The sequence below is a fragment of the Dreissena polymorpha genome, chromosome 12 (assembly GCF_020536995.1).
Source record: "Dreissena polymorpha isolate Duluth1 chromosome 12, UMN_Dpol_1.0, whole genome shotgun sequence".
NCBI classification, from domain to species: domain Eukaryota; kingdom Metazoa; phylum Mollusca; class Bivalvia; order Myida; family Dreissenidae; genus Dreissena; species Dreissena polymorpha.
In genome coordinates, this window is record NC_068366.1 from 37,481,088 (window position 1) to 37,500,945 (window position 19,858).

At 33.6% G+C, this 19,858-nt stretch overlaps 2 protein-coding genes across 3 annotated transcripts in view; both read right to left on the reverse strand.

Moving 5' to 3' along the window:
* Positions 1-17,253, reverse strand: part of LOC127853252 (uncharacterized) — a 28,670-nt gene extending 11,417 nt beyond the window's left edge. The window contains exon 1 of one of the 2 annotated variants that reach the window (XM_052387590.1): positions 17,036-17,253. The gene's annotated coding sequence lies outside the window, so the exon portion shown is untranslated. Of the gene's footprint in view, positions 1-15,529; positions 15,697-17,035 lie in introns of those variants that run through there. The other variant, XM_052387589.1, reaches the window with a different exon arrangement.
* The window catches only part of LOC127852533 (activating signal cointegrator 1 complex subunit 3-like), a 117,648-nt gene that overhangs the window by 30,512 nt on the left and 67,278 nt on the right, over positions 1-19,858 (reverse strand). The window lies entirely within an intron of this gene.

A 19,858-nucleotide genomic window follows, 5' to 3' on the forward strand; every position in this document is an offset into this window, starting at 1 on the left:
TGACCTAGTGACCTAGATTTCGGACCCAAATCTGAACTCTGAGCTTAGAAATTTCAATCATAAACATTCTGAAAAGTTTCATCCAGTTTGAGTCATAAATGTGGCTTCCATAGCGTTTACAAGGTTTTGCCAGGTGACATATTTTTGGAGGCATTTGACCCAGATTCAAAGTCTGTCTACATATTGTCAAGATTAACATTCTGACCAAGTTTCATTAGGATTGGGTGACAAATTTGGCCACTAGAAAGGTAACAAGCATAAGTTTACCACACACAACAGTTGATGCCCAACACAGGACTACCGACACAACACTAGGGTGACCACAATAGCACACTAGGGTGGCCACAATAGCACACTTGGCACAACACAGGACTATCAACGCAACACTAGGGTGACCACAATAGCACACTTGGCACAACACAGGACTACCGACGCAACACTAGGGTGTCCACAATAGCACACACAATACAGGACTACCGACACAACACTAGGGTGACCACAATAGCACACTAGGGTGGCCACAATAGCACACTTGGCACAACACAGGACTACCGACGCAACACTAGGGTGGCCACAATAGCACACTTGGACAACACAGGACTACCGACACAACACTAGGGTGACCACAATAGCACACTTGGCACAACACAGGACTACCGACACAACACTAGGGTGACCACAATAGCACACTTGGCGCTGAGGGGAACTCAAAATAAATATCCTATGTGTTTGGCAATAATTGTATCAGCACTTCAAAAATATTTTTTTATTCAGAATTCTATTAAAGCGTGAATACACTCGGTAAATATGTTGCACCATCAGATAATGCATTGTAAAACTACCAAGGTGATAAAGATTTTAACAAAAAAACTCCTCACACTTTTGTCCACGTCCAATGATTTCTGCCACTTAGTTGAAATACAGAAGACTTGAAATGGGCTTTGATAATGGATGATAAAACATGACAGTACAAAAGCTGAGTATACAACTTCATTATTTCATTACATTTTGATTTGATGAGAGGATGCACCGCATGGCCATGTAAACTCACCAGTATTCTATTCCTATCCAAAGATGACAACAATAGAATAAATGATCTATCAATAAAGTTTGTTTGTAGGTTTTGTTTTATTAAAGTATACAATTTATTAAAAAGATTAGAACAATGAAACTTAATATTATTAAATGAATTTTACAATAAGATTGCTCGAAAATTTCCCAAATTAAAAATCACTTATCTATTTTAAAATCAATTTTAAGAGGCAAAAAATGCATACAAATCTACAGTTAACATTTGACCTTTTAAATAACTGAATGTTTTAATTTCTGGCATCAATGATCAGTTGATAAATCAGGGGTGTCAATTGTTCCAAATTTGAAATCCGGAAAATTAAGCCGTAGGATAAAGGGAAGAGAGGGCCCAACCCCCCAGGCCCTAGCTTATTGTTCTTTTTTTTAATAGTCTTTCTAGGTGCAATTTCTGGTGAGTACAATGCGAAATATTATAAACCAAACCATCTGTAACACCGCAGGTGTTTTTGTCATTCTAAACAAATGATATTAAGAACTTCGAAATTAAATTAAAATCGACAAACCAGCGTATCCGAAAACGACTGTCCGAAAACATGTCGCGATACATCATTTGCAAATGAAATAAAATATGCATATTGTTGACTGCAGAAAATGAAAAGCAGTAACCTAGCAAATACGCAGTCAATATATAATTTGATTAACATATTGTTATAAAATATGATATTGCAGTGCTTTACTTAGCCAGTTACTGCTCATGTCAGTGCCAGCCGCTTACCAATCAGAAATCAATTAATAAAATCTGTACCAAGCGCAAATGTCCGGAATGCAGACGATGCTATAACAATATTCGTTCTGAAATGATCCCGCACTAAAAGAATTTTGTCCCTACCCCCACCCGCCTTAAACAAACTCATCGGATTTACATTCACCTCAAAATCAACCATGGACGGCTCAAATCCGGATTTCCGGAATAATCCGGAAAATTGACACCCCTGTAAATAACTGAAATATATAATGACAATGCACTTTTCAGCCGAAGAAAACCATTTTGCAGAAGGACATCAATTATCTTCCATTGGTATATATTGTCAGTTCATTAGCAAATGATCTACAAGCACTTACCCCTCAAAACTTCAGAATAAATGACAAACTGGCAATAGAAGATATTTGCATTGACAGCCGGATACAAATGGTGATCAGTAATTAAGAATAGTTAAGCAAAGAGTTATTCGAAAGTTGAATGGTTTGTTCTGGGCAAGGTAAATGCTAAAATTGTATTAATGGTACTGAAAACAAAATACATTTGTAAAAAAAACAAACTTTGCTAACAACTTTTGAGCAGCAAAGGCATTGTAATGACTGAAATTGAAGCAATGTGGATACAAACTTATGAATGCAATTTTAAAGGATTATTTCATGATTTATCCATGACAACAAATAGAACAGTAAAATCATTGCGTGATTTTTATGGTAATTTATTTATTTATTTATTTTATATATCTTTTAGCACCATATATACAGAATACAGCATTAAAATTCATGTCTGGCCAAATTTAGGATCTTGTTTTTGTCATGTTTCAAGATTCCATGATTTCTAATCCGAGATCAAGGAATGCCCAAACCCCTGGCAGCGATGTTTTTAAACCAACTGGATCCATATAACAACTCATCCAAGATATTATTGAGATAAATATTCTGACCAAATTTCATGAAGATCGGACAATAAATCTGGCTTTTAAAGTGTTAACAAGGTGTGGCGGTGCGGTCTCGTTCGCTTACGCAAGTGAACCGGTCACAGGATGGTTACGAGTTATGCAACTTTGTGAGCACTTATGTAATACGGAAATATTTTTCCAGTCTAATTAAAGAACGCTTATTTCAGGTCAGGACGACACCACTGATTGGTTGTTATTCAATTAACCGAAGGCGTCCAGTCAGATTCGGCTTAATAGAATCAAAGAATTAATCTTTAAGTGAAAACCAAAGCAGCTTTAATGAAAATAACTAACTTTTATTCTAAGAACTAGTAAAATGAAGAACAATGACAGAGAATTAAGAACAGGTACAAGCCATGTCTAAAGAATCTAAGTATCATTAAAAGTGAACAAAAAACAGCAAATACCTTAATGAATGTAAAACAAAAGAAGTTCACAATCTGTCAAAAACTGATATAATTATAAGTTACTGTAAGTCTAGAAGTTGCTTCAATAATCTAGTTTAGAAAATAGGTCTAATTTAATCTGAAGAACACAATTTATGGAGAGTGGGAAACTCCACTGACTCAAATGTAAAAAATAACAAGGATTTACTAAAGTTATTTAAATAAAATAGAGTCTTCCTAATTTAGAAAATACCGAATACAAATAATCTAAATAATAAGAATTATTTAGAAAATAATGCCAAAAAGTCTTGATGTTACAATTATTAAGAGTTTAAATATTTCGAAATTCCCACCTTTTTCAAGAGTTGTTACCTTTTCAAGAAAGCATCAAGAAGGGATAATAAATCGTGTGTGTATTAGAGTTTATTTACAGGTCCTACCGGCCTTTTCACGAGGTCTTTGAGGTCCGACCTGTGGAAGGGATTAAATCAGCCGGAACAGCTTATTTTATACAGCTCTGACAGCACTTGCAGAACAGTCTATTTTTCCTTAGAACAGTCCATTTACAGACATTTTGATTGGTTAACAATATAATCTCTACTCATAGACTAAAAAATATAATAAAAACACTCAAATCAACAACGCTATTTAAATTGAACATACCGTAAATCCACGAATATAATACGCCCTCGTGCATAATACGCACCCCCAAGTTTAGTCAAAATTTATCGGTAAAAATTGAAAATCCGAGTAAAATACGCACTAAATCAGTGTCCGAAATCAGCCATTTCCGAAAAAATGTGTCAATATATTTTTGTGTTGTGAAAATAGCAAATCAATTTGGTGTTGTCAACTATCTGTTTTACAGTAATATCCCGGTATATTGATTGGGATGTGTTATAGCGCTGTTGTTAAGACAGTTGCATAATAAATATCTCTGTCTATTGTTTATATTACCATTGATTGTTACCGATAACACAAGGGCCCCTTGCTGACATCCGGGTCAAGCAGTCATAATTTCAAAAGAAAGAAGCAGAGACGCTGTTTTTTGTTTTCACATTTAATTCAATTTGACCATACTCGGGACGATAATAATTATAATAATAATAAAGTAATAAGAAGACAAAATGGTTACTTCCGTTTTTAAAGTTGTCTACATGAATTGTAACAAACTTGATACTTTAATATAACTTAAAATACAATTAAACCGCTCATGTTTTTCATGATTTTTTTAATTAAAATACCCTGCTGTCATTAAGGCTAGTTTGGGATATAAAAACAAATTAATTAATTATCACCTTTCAATTTAATCGGCAGACAGGTGTTATAGACTCTATTAGCATCATAAAACCAATGATTTAATTACCACTCTTTACTTCAGATATGGTAAATATGCGGTAGAAAGATAAATAGTGGTCAGCTAAGAAATATTTATTTACGGGTATTGTCAGTTGTTGTTTTTTCATTTGCTAATCTCTTTATACGACTTTGCGTCCAGTCGCTATTTTGTAGGCAGACGACGATATTAACTGTGTATTCAAAGTATACAGTGTCTGTGCATGAATGACCCAATATTATTCGATAGCTCCTCCCGATCTCACGTTTCATTCGACAATGTCATTTCATGTGTAAGCGAGCTCAATGGTGATTGGCCATCTACCATGCCCATTTCAATAACAATAAGGTCAAGCGATGTCTCATAATTGGGTATAGACCGGGTTTCTTTTACTGTTCCAATTGCGAACACTTTCATTAAAACAAAGAGACAAATATAGAAAACCAGTCCGATATAAATGGCGGATGTTTTCAATGAAATTTTACTAGATTTTCGCATTTTCACAAATAAGATTTTTATTGAGCCAAATTCTCAATATTTTCGCAAATGACTCAAATGACAGCGCGAGCCCTGTTGCACCCCTTTGATGTAATGGTGTAGTTCGAAATGGCTGCCGCGAAGCGAATAACAGCGATTAAGTTGAAAATTTGCACAGGAATTTTTTTTTCTGCTCTAAACTCATATATTATACGCACCCCCTACTTGAAGATAAAATCGGCAGGTAAAAAAGTGCGTAAAATATTCATAGATTTACGGTATACAACATACTTCTAATAAAACATGCAAAGTCCACATGCATCCAACTATCAAATTACACCAATAATTAATAATCAATATCTAAGCTCTGAGGAACTCTGAAGGGGACTTTCTCAAACTGAAGGCTTATCAGTAAAGGTTCCCATTATTGATTAATTTGCAACATACTGCTAACAAATGTGATAAAAAATTAGTACAGATTGTCACAAGAAAATTACAACTTAGCCAAAAATGTCATTATATTAGAAAAATATGCATTTTGAGAAATTAGACCTTAAAGTTTTTTTAAACCAAGGGGTCTAACAAATTCTAAAGTTGATCTAAAAATAGATTAGGAAACCTGAGTAACCAGGTTAAACAAGGGAGATAAATAATGCAAACTTATGTACAGGTTGTTTTTCTTTTAGCTATCTCTTAGTTGATAGGCTTATCATAAGTGCTGATGACTAACTGTTAATTATGAAAAATCTGTTTTATGAAAAATGACATCATATAGTTACATAATAATGACATAATAAAACTAAACTTTACTACAAAGGTTTTACTATAGCCATTTCAGGAAAAATTCACTGCCCCCTTGCAGCCATATTTTTCAACCAACCGGAACCATTTCCAAACCCGTGCATGATATAATTGAGACAAACCTACTGACCAAGTTTCATGTAGATTGGAAATAAAAAATGTGGACAAGTGTGTTAACAAGGCAAATGCTGACAACGCATGACGGACAAAAGATGGTCACAAAAGCTAACCATGACCACAAAGCTAAAAACATTTTTTGTGAAAGCTAAAAACTTGTGGACTGTTAAATTATCTGTGGGCAGATTTTATTTACTTTAGTAAAAACTAAAACTTGCCAATGCTTTTCAGACCACCAATTTAATTATACGCATTTAAAAATACTAACATGGAATAATGTTTTAAGTTATAAAAATGTATAACATATGGATATATCACATAGTGCAATAAGGTAGGTGAGCAACGTGTTCTGCTATTTCCAAACTATGCTCATTAGTACAAATACATGCATGAATAACCAGACAAGTTATTTCGCACTCCAGATATATTGCGATTGCGATCCCACGAACTGCAATATAACAGGTCTGCAGTGTATGCAATTTCTGAAAGTTCTTGCTAGATGAATGAACAATTTAGGAAACTTGTAAGGAAACAATCACATACAGCTGGACTTTATAGGCAAACACTTTAAACCTCTTGCAACATTTATGTCTGGGATTTAAAAAAAAGCAATCATTATAACAAACAAGTAACATCCCTGAAATGCACTTGCTAGCAATAATGATTCACATTTTGCCTAAACAACATGGGATCAATTTATTTCCTTTACAACAACAGAGCCATGTCTCTAAAGGCTACAAACTTCCATTTTAGAAATTTAAATTTCTAGACTTTGGAGGAAAACCAGCAGACAGTAAGTGTCAGCAATATAAAGTCTCTAGTAGTAATGCTATCATGGCCCTTAACACATCTGAACTTCATTACATGTGTAACATACATACACATTGTTTATTTGTTTGTAGATTAAAATGTTATATTGTTTAATCAGTATCCCTGATACAATTCAGCAGTTTTATAATAAGCGTATAATGGTACGACTTTGGAGCACTTTTTTATACTTAATTATATTTCATGAAATGATTGATCACTAGCAGTATGATGTTGTTATATAAATATTGTCTTTAAAAAATGCAATTTGTAACAAGCAATCAGAGTGACTATGAACAATTTTGCATATATGCTAGAATTTTTCAGGTCCAAATAGGGACATTTCCTAAAAAAATGTCGGAACATGTGACGAAAAAGTGTCACACTTAAAACAATCAATCAACCTTTACTGTAGTCAGTAATCAGAATATTTCTTCCAAACCTCATAATGTCTGGCCAATATTAACGATAAATGTGTCTAAGAATTTTATGAACACAGACGTTCTCGATTTTCAGGAAGTAAACACACATGTGCACTATGCGGATATCTCCGTAAAATGTAAATGCCCGATAAAATCGATAACTTGCCGATAGATCGCTGATAAGGTGTCAAAAACAACACTTGTGCACTTGACTAGTAGATATGGTTTGTTAACAGGGGGCAATAAAGGGATTAGCGATGGTAATATAGCGAATTTTAATGTGAAGTTATAGAACGTACGTCGTTTTTTACAAATGTTGGGACAAATTGTGTCACATTAGGACGCCAGGACAAACATCAAAAGCAGGACTGTCCCGCCAAGATCAGGATGTCTGGCATATATGAATTTTGTAACAAGCCTCAGAGAGACTGTGAGCAATTATGTTCCATTAAGCATTTTCCCAACAATAAGCACTTTTGTAACAAGCATCAGAGTGAATATGAGCAATAACATAACAAGCATAACATCGACCGTTAGCAATTTAATAACAACTTGTTACTTGAAGGATCAGAGTGACTATCAGCAATTTTGTAACAAGCATAACTGCAACAAGTAGCAATTTATTAACAAGAATCAGAGGGACTATGAGCATGATAGTCAATCAGCTTGAGTAAATGCTTTAAGCAATAAAGCAAATAACTGATATGGACTGCATGCAGTTGCAAGTAAATAATTAGTATTATTTTCGCAGTACCAGATAATGCAAACAAAATAAACATCTACATGTGGTAAGTTCCTCATTTTGTTTTAAAGTTATATCCTAAAGATTAGTTTTTTAGACAAGTCCCATGGTCGAGTTTATAAATGGTGTATCCTTTTCTATTGGGAAGAAAAAAATTCACGGAAGATTGGTAGATTTTCCCAAAAAAATAGAAAATTTGGTCGGAAAACAGCATGAACTTGATGAACAGTAAACATTTCAACAAAATAAAACTACTAAAAAATATTGCAAGACATTGTTTGATATTCCAGCATGTAGAGTAATCACTGTGCTTTAAATACTGAAATTTTGATAGTATTCAATGCTATATAAACGAAGATAGGGCATGTTTAAATAGATGAAGTTGCAGATTTGATTCCCGTTAAAGAACACTTCTTCAGATAACAGAGACTTTCAACAAATTGGGCACTCTGATAACGGAGTTTTACCTTCTACCTGAAATGCATTTATGTATATTATGGCTAATCTCACAAAATATTTTGAAGGACGAATCAATGTGCAAAGTCAAGGGCGATACATTGGGAATCTATGCATAACTTAACCACATGTGAAATATAACCTGGATGGCTTTGTTTGTTTTCAACAAGATGTGTTTGTGAAACACAATGTCCCCCTATATGACGTTTGACATTAAAGGGTGACCTTGACCTTGACTGTTCACCACTCAAAATGTGCAGCTCCATGAGATACACATGCATTTCAAATATAAAATTGTTAGCTTCAATATTGCAGAAGTGACATTACATGAGCAATTTTGACCCATATATTTGACCTTGAAGGATGACCTTGACCTTTCACCACTCAAAATGTGCAGCTTCATGAGATACACATGCATGCCAAATATCAAGTTGCTATCTTCAATATTGCAAAAGAATTAATAAAATAAGCGATTTGGGACACATATATTTGACATCTGACCTTGAAGTATGACCTTGACTTTGACCTTTCACCACTCAAAATGTGCACCTCCATATATACACATGCATGCCAAATATCAAGTTGCTATCTTCAATATTGCAAAAGTACTCATAAAATGAGCGATTTTGGTCACATATATTTGACATCTGACCTTGAAGGATGACCTTGACCTTGACCTTTCACCACTCAAAATGTGCAGCTCCATGAGATACACATGCATGCCTAATATCAAGTTGCTATCTTGAATATTGAAATACTGCAAAAGTGTATATTAAATGAGTGGTTTTGACCCACATATTTGACCTTTGACCTTGAAGGATGACCTTGACCTTTCACCACTTAAAATGTGCAGCTCCATGAGATACATATGCATGCCAAATATCAAGTTGCTATCTTCAATATTGCAAAAGTTATTGCAAATGTTAAAGTTGGCGCAAACCAACCAACCAACAGACCAACCAACAGCAGGGCAAAAACAATATGTCCCCCACTACTATTGTGGGGGACATAAAAATATCATTACTATTTATTATCCCCACGCTTTTTTAAAAGCGTAGGGATATTGTGGTTATCTCCGCCGTCCGTCTGTCTGTCTGTCCGTCCTGGCCACTATCTCCTCCTACACTATAAGCACTAGAACCTTGAAACTTACACACATGGTAGCTATGAGCATATGTGCCACCCTTCACTATTTGGAATTTTGATCTGACCCCTGGGTCAAAAGTTATGGGGGTTGGGGCGGGGCCGGGTCAGAGATTTTCACTCATTTTTTAAGGTTATTTTACTATAATTTCTTCATTTCTTCACGGATTGTCTTCTAATTGATACAAACCTCTCTTATGACAATACGGTCAATCTCAACTATGCATGGCCCCATTACCAACCCTGGGGCGCCCCGCCCACATAGGCCACGCCCACCCAAAATTGCAGTGTTACTATAATTTCTTCATTTCTACACCGATTCACTTCAAATTGATACTGAACCTCTCTTATGACAATACGGTTAATCACAACTATGCATGGCCCCATTACCAACCCTGGGGCGCCCCGCCCACATAGGCCACGCCCACCCAAAATTGCCTTTTACTATAGTTTCTTCATCTCTACACCGATTCACTTCAAATTGATACTGAGCTTCTTTTATGACAATACAGTCAATCTCAACTATGCATGGCCCCATAACCAACCCTGGGGTGCCCCGCCCACATAGGCCACGCCCACCTCAAATTGCCTTTTACTATAATTTCTTCATTTCTACACCGATTTACTTCAAATTGATACTGAACTTCTCTTATGACAATACGGTCAATCTAAACTATGTATGGCCCAATTACCAACCCTGGGGCTCAACTGGGCTCGAACCACTAGCCCCTTGAGTAAAAGTCTAATGCTTAGACTATTTGGCCATACGAGCTCATACAATGAGTGATGTATTTTATACTTTATATACGCAATCCTCATAGTGTCACACAATATAACAACAACAACAAAACTCTCCAAATTATTCAATCGTTTCGCGTTGCAACGCTTTATACATTTCAGGTTTTTAAATCATCAAAAGATGCAAATAATGGACATTTTAGAGCATGGTAAATGTTCAGTATTACTGTTTCCTCAGAAACATCATAACTACAAAGAAAATTTGCGAATCTGAAACTAATTTTTTTAATTTTGTCAATTTACCAAAAATGTGAAAAGGCCCCTTTAATATTATAAGTGCAATTTTTAAATAAGATTAAAATGCTTAATTCTTAAAAAATATATTTCAAGTGACAACCGCAAATAATTGTCTACATTATGAACTTTTTTAGTGGTAACTTGAGATTCAGAGAGATGAAAATACCACGGATAATGTGGATCAACACGATCGTGTTTTATTTTACTTATAGTAGGGCTCTAAATAACGGGAGCGAAGGGGTCTTTAAGAGGCAAATACACCTTTGTTCTTCATAAAATCCTATGTCGTTGGTGCTCATTAAAATAGCATCATCAAGACAATACTAATGCACAGCCACAAAACTTATAAGAGAATTGAAAACTCCCTTTATTTTGAGCTCTGCTTATTATATTATATAGGGAGCACTTACTTTTACACAATGATAACGTCAGATCGAAGTGCGATTCACTTGAACCTTAATCACTTGTTGATTGAGTTAAAAGAATTTCAGACCTGCATCGCTACTGATATTTATCTTTAAGTAGCAGTAGCGATGCAGGTCTGAAATTCTTTAAGTAGCAGTTTTAGCAGAGTGATGTTTCATGACATGCTATGTGATATGTAAGTAAATGACCTTAGTACCTTTATTAGGATATAATTATACATGCTTTAGATCAACCGTTTCGTTACAAGGAACGTTAGTTAAAATTGTTTAAGCTCGAGTACTATGCGATTATCTTGCGGTTGGTTGACTCAATAACTGGAAAATATATGGTCATATAGACGGTAATCATCAGGCATATCGAATTAGTTTCGGATGTATTTTTTCACATTTTTACAAAATCATAATCATATTTCACATGGAAAAGAAAATGTATTTGAAATTCGTTTTTTAATTAACTTCAGTACATACATTTTTATGCATTGCCTGCTTAATACATAGTGTTTTTCCCAGGCCGTTTAAGCGTGGCGCTGCGCCATGCCCTTTTTTGTAGCGCCACGCTACCCATTTCCAAGTCATTTAGCGCCACGCTGCCCTTTCAAAGGCAGCCGCCCTGCCCTTTCATGACATTAGCACCCGCTGTTTTCCGTGCCCTTATTGATAACATCTTAATAGCCCTTTGTCCAAACTACTTTGCCGTCTAGTATCAGAGTATGGCCCCAAGGCCGCGAAGATTCGCTCGGTTATGAATTAGTCATGCGTGAATAACCCCGTGTCAATATTTATCAATAATTTCAGTGGCTTATACCAATCACACTAATTGGTCGGTAATGTGTACTCGTCCACGATAAAATCGTGGACAGTTACTTCGGAGACTTCTATTGAAAACCTTGATTTTCCTCGTTGAAAATATGCATTTCATGCATAATACAGTAATATCAAAACATTTATTTAAGATTTAGATAATTAATTATTACAGAATTACTGTAATGTTTTCTAATTAAACGCAATGCCAATCGCGTATAAGGCGGACATATTATACGAGTTTACGTTACTATGCACACCTGTCGCTTATCATTTTAACAAGATGGTGGACAATACAGCAAATAAATTGTGACTCTCGGCAAAAATGGCAAATAACGATCGAATTAACGACGGAGATCACACACTTAGTAGGGATTAATGAAATGCATGAGATAACGAACGATGCGTTAAACGTTAGCATATTTATTAGTAATCTGTTCAGTTAATGTATGTCGCGGAAACGAGTGTTTGCAAATTGTTAGCGTTCAGTTTACTCATTTTACTGGCAAAACTTCTGACAAGATTATCGTTATTTAATGGAGTAAGACAAACATGGTTTCATTTATATGTTTGTGGATCTGTGTATAATCAGATTCATATACATATATTGTTTATTATGTTTGTCATTCTGTACAGTTTACTGCAACAGCATGCAACTTAAATGAAGACATAGCAAGGTAAATGTATTAATATTAATTAAAGTAAGTTAAATACACTGATTACCATTAAATGTGCTTGTTTATATTTTTATGTGTATATGTTTCTCTCAAAACCACTCATTCACGGAAGGAACGTTTTTGCCCTTTTTTACCTAAACTGCGCGTTAAAATGCGTTTTTTCAAAGTAATGCGCCATGCCCCTTTTCCCTCCTGGGAAAAACACTAATACAAGAGCACCGCATAATGGGTGCCAACGCTCGGCTGCAGGTGCATTTTTGAATAAATGAAAGCTTATCAGATTTTTTTCTTTGATTTTATTTTTAGAGGTCAGTGACCTTGACCTTTGACCTAGTGACCCAAAAATGGGTGTGGCACGTAGACCTCATCAAGGTGCATCTACATATGAAGTTTCAAAGCTGTAGGTGGAAGCACTTTGATTTTAGAGCAAAATGTCAAAGATTCAGCATGACGCCGGCAGTCGGCAGATGACACGACACGACATGACGAGCTGGCTATGACAATAACTCTGGTTTTCTCCAAAAACAGCCGAGCTTATAACAGTATTTCACACCGCATTCTGAATTTCTGATTCACTAGAAAGAGTGTGTTATATCTGGTAAAAAGTGTCGACTAATCGGGAATAGTGCCATTGTCATTGAGATTATCGGTTAAAGAAGTGTCCAAGAAAATTTGGCATCCGAATCTGTCAAAATTTGAATTTTCTCAAATCCGTTAGTAAACTTAAATGTAACATGTAACATTAATGGATATATTGAACTTTCATTTTGAAAAGTAAGCACGTTCGTGGTTTATTTCCAAGTATATTTATTTTGTTGAAATATGTACTGATCATCCAATACATGCTGATTATCAATGGAATTTTATCGTTTTTTATATAATCCACCGTTTTTCTGCGAATTTTCTTTCTTTGCAATACAAAGTGCTATATAATTAATCGACCAAACAATGTCCCGTGTCTGAAAACTGAATGAACACAACATAAATGCAAAAAAGCTGATGAACTCTTCTCTCATGTGTGGCTTTTGTTGTTCTCTGTTATTTAAGCACCATCTGTTATCAAAGTATCCGCAAACCCCGCATGCAAATGAACCTTTTAAAGGAAAAAAATAGCTTGGAAGGAATTTAAATACAAACTCACTCATAACCAAGTAATGGTATCCATGACAGCAAAAGAAGAACAAGTGATTATTATGGCATTTGCAAATCATTTACATAAATTACAGAATCACAGAGACACACTTGGGTAGCAGAATGGCATCTTTAATGCTAATGTCACCCTTATGAGGAGAAAAACTGCAGCTTAAGTATTTAAATATAGATGAGGTGCATCATGTGATAATTGACATTCAAGAATAAAGAATATTTTTTGGTATTTCACATAGAGTTTTCAATTATTTATGCTGCATTTTATCATATTTTCTAAATTAACTACTACATGTAAAGAAATAATATTGAACAGAAATTGTGAAGACTTCTGTCATTGAATATTCTTATTTAAGAGAAAACAATTGGTGGACATTAACATATTATTGTTTTGATAAGTTAGTGAAAATTAAAAACTTTTTTTTCTGCAAAAAATGAAATATTATGATTTTTTTAATTGTATATGAAGTGATCTTGGCTTCCATAAAAATCTTACACAATTACAAATTCGTATGCACCTGATACATCATTAAAATATTTTTTGTTTCAGTTTTCTTCTGAAAAAATAATTTCACCAACAGCCAAAATAATTAATTAAATGATACACACAAATGCACTATTTTGTTCCGTTTCAAATATGCAAATATCTGCTAAAACCAAATGTATGTGTTAATTTATACATTATTAGCTTATTGAAGAAACAGCGACTTAAATTTCTACGACATTGATTTAGTGAGAATTACAATTCCTGGCAATTTGCTGGAAGGAATTATGTCTTCATTATTTAGGTTTACATGGCAGAAGGTCTGTTTGGTTAAACTATTCTCGCTGTTGCCATAGAAACTGTTGTTTTTAAATTCAGTTTCTAAGATGCTTTACAAATGATAACATTACGAATGGCTACCATTAGGTACAAATGGTTTTGCCTTATAAATTACAAATGTGCATGGCAAAAAAGCTAGGTGTAGTGTTTTCTATTATCTTAAAACTGAACTTCAATCAATGAACAAGAATATTTCTGGAATACATCTCTTTTACTTTTGAAAATGTATACTTCACCTTTTCATATGCTAGTGCTAATCATTTCTAATATTATTATATTATGTGATGTCAACAGAAAACACGAATGCGCACACATATATTGCAAGACGATCGTTTGATGTATTTATTTCAATGTAAATTATAATGGTTACCATGATAACCAAATATGTTTTTGAAAAAAAAGCAGTGTATGTTATTTTTTTTAAATTTTCAGGACATTTTTTATTCTGCAAATCACAATTATTTTATATAAACTTAAAGTAAGTCAACCATATTAATAACTGCAACTTATCTTGTCAGACCTCTCACATATACAAACTTAACTTACATAAAAGCTAGTCTTTTGCCATACAAGCTTATTTTTTTCACATATACATTGTTAAATCACAAAAAAAGAAAACAAATAAACTATTTTCTGTATTTTTACAATTTGAACAAGATACACAATGATAAAAAATAAATAATAATATATATAATTTAAGAAAATTTTTATTTTAATATATTGTTATTTATATGTCTGTTCCAAACGATATGATAAAAATGTGATTTATAATAGCTAGCTAACTATTTCCTACAAGAGAATTCACATTACATTTCTCCTACTTAACCTTTTAATAATTGTGACAGATATCTAAAATAATTATTAAATAATTTTATAATTAAATGTGAAAAAAAATGAGACCAAATGCCTTAAAGTTAATGATTTTAAATAAGCAGATGGCTTTTTATCTTATTGTTAAACTATATAATTATAATCCACTGTTTTAATGATATATATTCAACATTTTTGAATTCTTAAAAAATTATTTTATTTAAATAAGTTTAACTACACATGAGAATCCATATTCATTTAAAATGTTTTCAAATTCTCATTTTTATATGTTTATATTTGTCGGCTATTTCAAATTCTTTGACAAAAAAAATAATATATTTGACAATGTTATAAAACAATTAACAAAACAGTACTTACAAACAAATTGTAGACCAGACTAAACCACATGCAAATTATTTTGCTATACTATACTGTTATCAAAATGCTAACATAATCATGAAAGCATGACTCAATGAATTTTTTCATGTCCAAATACTAAAACAAATTTTTTTGTGGTTGGGTGCAATTTTCATGCCTTCGTTTGCAAATGAATGAAAACTGCTGAATACAATTTACATTTAGCACTGCAAATGTTATCAGTAATGATGCACACTGGGTTGACGGTAAATTATTTCCAATTAAAGGAGTTAAGCTCACTTTCTGAAATCAATACAAAATCTGTAAATGGTGGTGACCATTTTACAATTATAGATATTAGTTTTAATTGCGTACAAATATTGTTTCTAATTAAAATATATTTACATTCTAATAAATGCATTGATTTGTAATGGTTTATGCATTGTACACACTAACAACATGTCAGTAAAGTACACAAATAAAGGGCTTTTAAATTGAATAAAATATCAACCTACATTATTTAAGAGCCATTGTTTTCTGAGACGCTCTCAAGTCTGTTTCCTGGGTAGAACCAGTTCTTGGTGTATTTAGCCCTTAGCTTGCAGGGATATTTGTCGTCTGCTAAATTGGTGCCTGCAGAATTTCTAAAATCATCATTTTCTTCGCTTTTTTTCAAAGACCACAATCAATCGTTTTGTGGCATCTGATCTTGATCCAAACTGTTTGCAAAGACCTTTACAATTCGGTTCCAGCGCTAAAAGGTTAGATATGAGCTTAAGAATCCCACAAACGAGATCAAACATGTGATGTCCTGGTCAGACACTGTATCCACTATGCCATAACCACCTTTTTAAAGTAAGTTTAATAGTCTTATGTTATTTGTATAACTATACATTTGTTATTGAAAACAAAAAATAAAGGTGTTAAAACTAAGCAAACCTATAACATGCCACTACTAAAGAATTATTTATATATTATATTAGTAAACCACAATTTTTTTTTAACCCAAAGGTAAATGGTTGAACATTTGAAACGGTTTGCCACTCTTTAAACGAACTTAAAGTTAAAAATTAGTATCTTTTACAAATAATGAAGTGCAAAAAACGCCTGATAAAATAACACTCATTTTGCATTTGATTTGTTTATCTTATCTTGCAAATGCAAATAAAAGAAGGAATACCCACTTGTGTATTTTTATCGGAGATATGAACCATTTTCAGATACAGTTCAACATGTCTGTTGGATTGAAAATGATTAGTTTTGATTTAATTGGATAACTTTTGAACTAATTATTCTTGGTAAATATACAGGTTCTAAACATTTGATTCTCATTTCTATTTGTATACATTTGAAACAAAATTAGAGAATATCCACTACTTCCAAGAAATAAAACTATCAGGCCATACACTAACAAGAAAAAGAATGAAATATTTACCAAAACGAATAAAAAATAGCAATAAATACAAAAATATTGTAAGAAATTGATAGAAATTGATAATCAAAAATTTCTTTTACATGAAAACTAACCTGCTTGTAGATTCCAAAATCTTGAACAACATTTAAAATATTCCCAAATATTTTCCTCTCCCCTTAAAATTGTTTCCATCCAATTACAATCTCTGGTCCAAACACACACACACATAAGGGGGTAAGCCAGACAACTTTATAAGTCCAGATGTCAACAGAATCTCAGCAGCAAGGTCCAGATATTCACTGGCAACCGAGGAGAATGACAGAGTGGGGATAATGGACAGTTAATGCTGCTCACACTGCCTTTATTGAGATCCTGCCCATCTCCAGCAGCTAGTAAGATACCGTCCATAATTGGTACACCGAAGGCTGGAACATGGGGGAGCATGTTTCCGAGGCATCAGTGGCCGCGATGCTAGTTTCTCATTGGTGATTATTGATCATCGACGATATGGTTAACGGTGTAGAATGAATATCTCCTTACAGTCTTGGGAACCTTAATACAGAGCAGAACTCTGGGCTGACTGACATGGTTGAATGGTTTATTTTTTTATGTAAGTTTTGTAGTTATCAAATTATTTACAAATTTATTTCACCACAATAGCCCATGTAGTTATCACATTTTGTGACAACTTTTATTTCACTATAATAGCCTACAGGCTGGCAGAAATTGTTGCAATTCAATCTTGATAAAGATTTCATGGTATTGTTTGTGTTATTAATGGAAATATCCTAATACAAACTTTTTCAACAGGAATATGATACCTAGATTAAAATCAAATTTCAGAGAAAATGATAAATGCAGACGCTACAAGGCCCATTTTACAACTTAATGGTATCAGAAGCATTAACTCTTTACCAATTAGAAACGAAGCATAATGTAGTCCCTGAAAAAGTGTTATTCAACTAAAGACCTTTCTTACTTAAATTCAAGTTTTTATGGCTTCATTTCCAACCCATAGATACTGATGAGCAGCAAACAGCTTAAAATCTGAACAGACTGTGAGTAACTCGCAGGCTGTTCTGGTTTTATGCTTTTGCACTTAGCCATTTTCACTTTGCTTCTGAGTGGGAAAGGGTTAATTTGTATGAATTCAAATTGCCCAATATTCCGCACACAAACTGACATTTTAATTAGCAAATTGGAATTTAGCCCATACTACAGATGTCAGCACCTCTCAAATATTTTATCCCAAATCAATTCATAAATGAGCCAAGCACCACATATAAAACTAATTGGGAGACATGTGTTTTTCTGGCATTGTTTTAATTATTGAGAACTGCCTGCAAAACCCAATCATATCCTGCAGGGGAAAAATCGTCAAAATGGAATTGAACACAAACACTGTTTTCATGAAAGAAGAGAATCATTACAGGAATAATTAAGCTGTTCACATTAAAGAAACAGAAGAAAAGCAAATAGGCCAATCAGGCTGAAGAATAAATAAGAATTGATTGTCACAACGATACATTTGTCAATAAAAGTTTATGCTAGGTAAAGAAAGGACAAAGTCTCCATCAATTACTATTATTTAGTTCAACTTTGATGGGTCTTGGTTTTGTGCATAACACCCTGTAAAACTATAAGAAAGATTTCAGATTGAAAAATATAAATAAATGAAAGCTAGAATTCACTTTCATTTCACACAACCCTGTCTTAATTTGTTGTTTTATTTAATCCACAGTAACAGTTAATGCTCGACCTTTTGAGATATTCTTTACAATTAAAGTAGTAATTAATGTAATCATTTGATTATTGCAAAAACGTTTGCCAATGATTTTAATTCCTTTCATGGAGTTCCTTTATTATTATAACAAAGAGAAAATGAATATTAATCATGCAAATAATTACATTAAGTATGTATAATATGTGCGCAGACATTAACAACGGACTCTAAGCAATCATAAATGTATTAGTTATGATAAGTTTTTCTAGCAAATGTCATAGGATCTTCGCCACACTTCATGAAAATGTGTACGGTCATAAGATCTAGGTTAAGTTCAGCCAAATTGATCAAGACATTCCTGAGTTACGGCCCAGTCCCTTGAATCATTGAAAAATTGCGTTTTTTCTTGTTTCCGCTCAATAACTCCAGAAATTGCCATCGGATCTTCATGAAACTTCATAAAAATGTGTAAGGCAATAAAATCAAGGTTAAGTTTGATAATCAGCCAAATTTTCCAAGGAACTTCTGAGTTACAGCCCTTGAATCATCAAAAAATTGCGTTTCCGCTCAATTACTCAAGTATTTGTCATTGGATCGTCAGCAAACGTCATGAAAATGTGTTAGGCAAAATGATCTACGTCAAGTAACATAATCAGCCAAATTGACTCATGTTCCGCGTTTAGGTTTCAAAATCTGCGTTTTAAAGGTTTCAAAAAAGCGTTTTTCGGGGACATATGTAGATGGAGACAGCTCTTATTTTAGTAGAACTTTTCTTGTGTGATATGATTTATGAGTGAAAATATTTTATCTTAAAATTTTTTGTTATCTCATTTGTTAGTGAGACAATTGCTTGAGTTATTGAGGGGAAACCAGAAAAAAAACTCAATTTTTCGATGATTCAAGGACTGTAACTCAGGAGTGTCTTGGTCAATTTGGCTGATTGTCGAACTTGACCTAGATCTTATGACCCTACACATTTTCATAAAGTGTGGCGAAGATCCTATGACAATTGCTTGAGTTATTGAGCGGAAACGAGAAAAAAGCAATTTTTCGATGATTCAAGGAATGTAACTCTGGGTCCATATGGCTAATTATAAAACTTGACCTAGATATTATTGCCTTTCACATTTCATGAAGTGTGGCAAAGATCCGATGACATTTGCTTGAGTTATTGAGCATAAACGATAAAAAACCCAATTTTACGATGATTCAA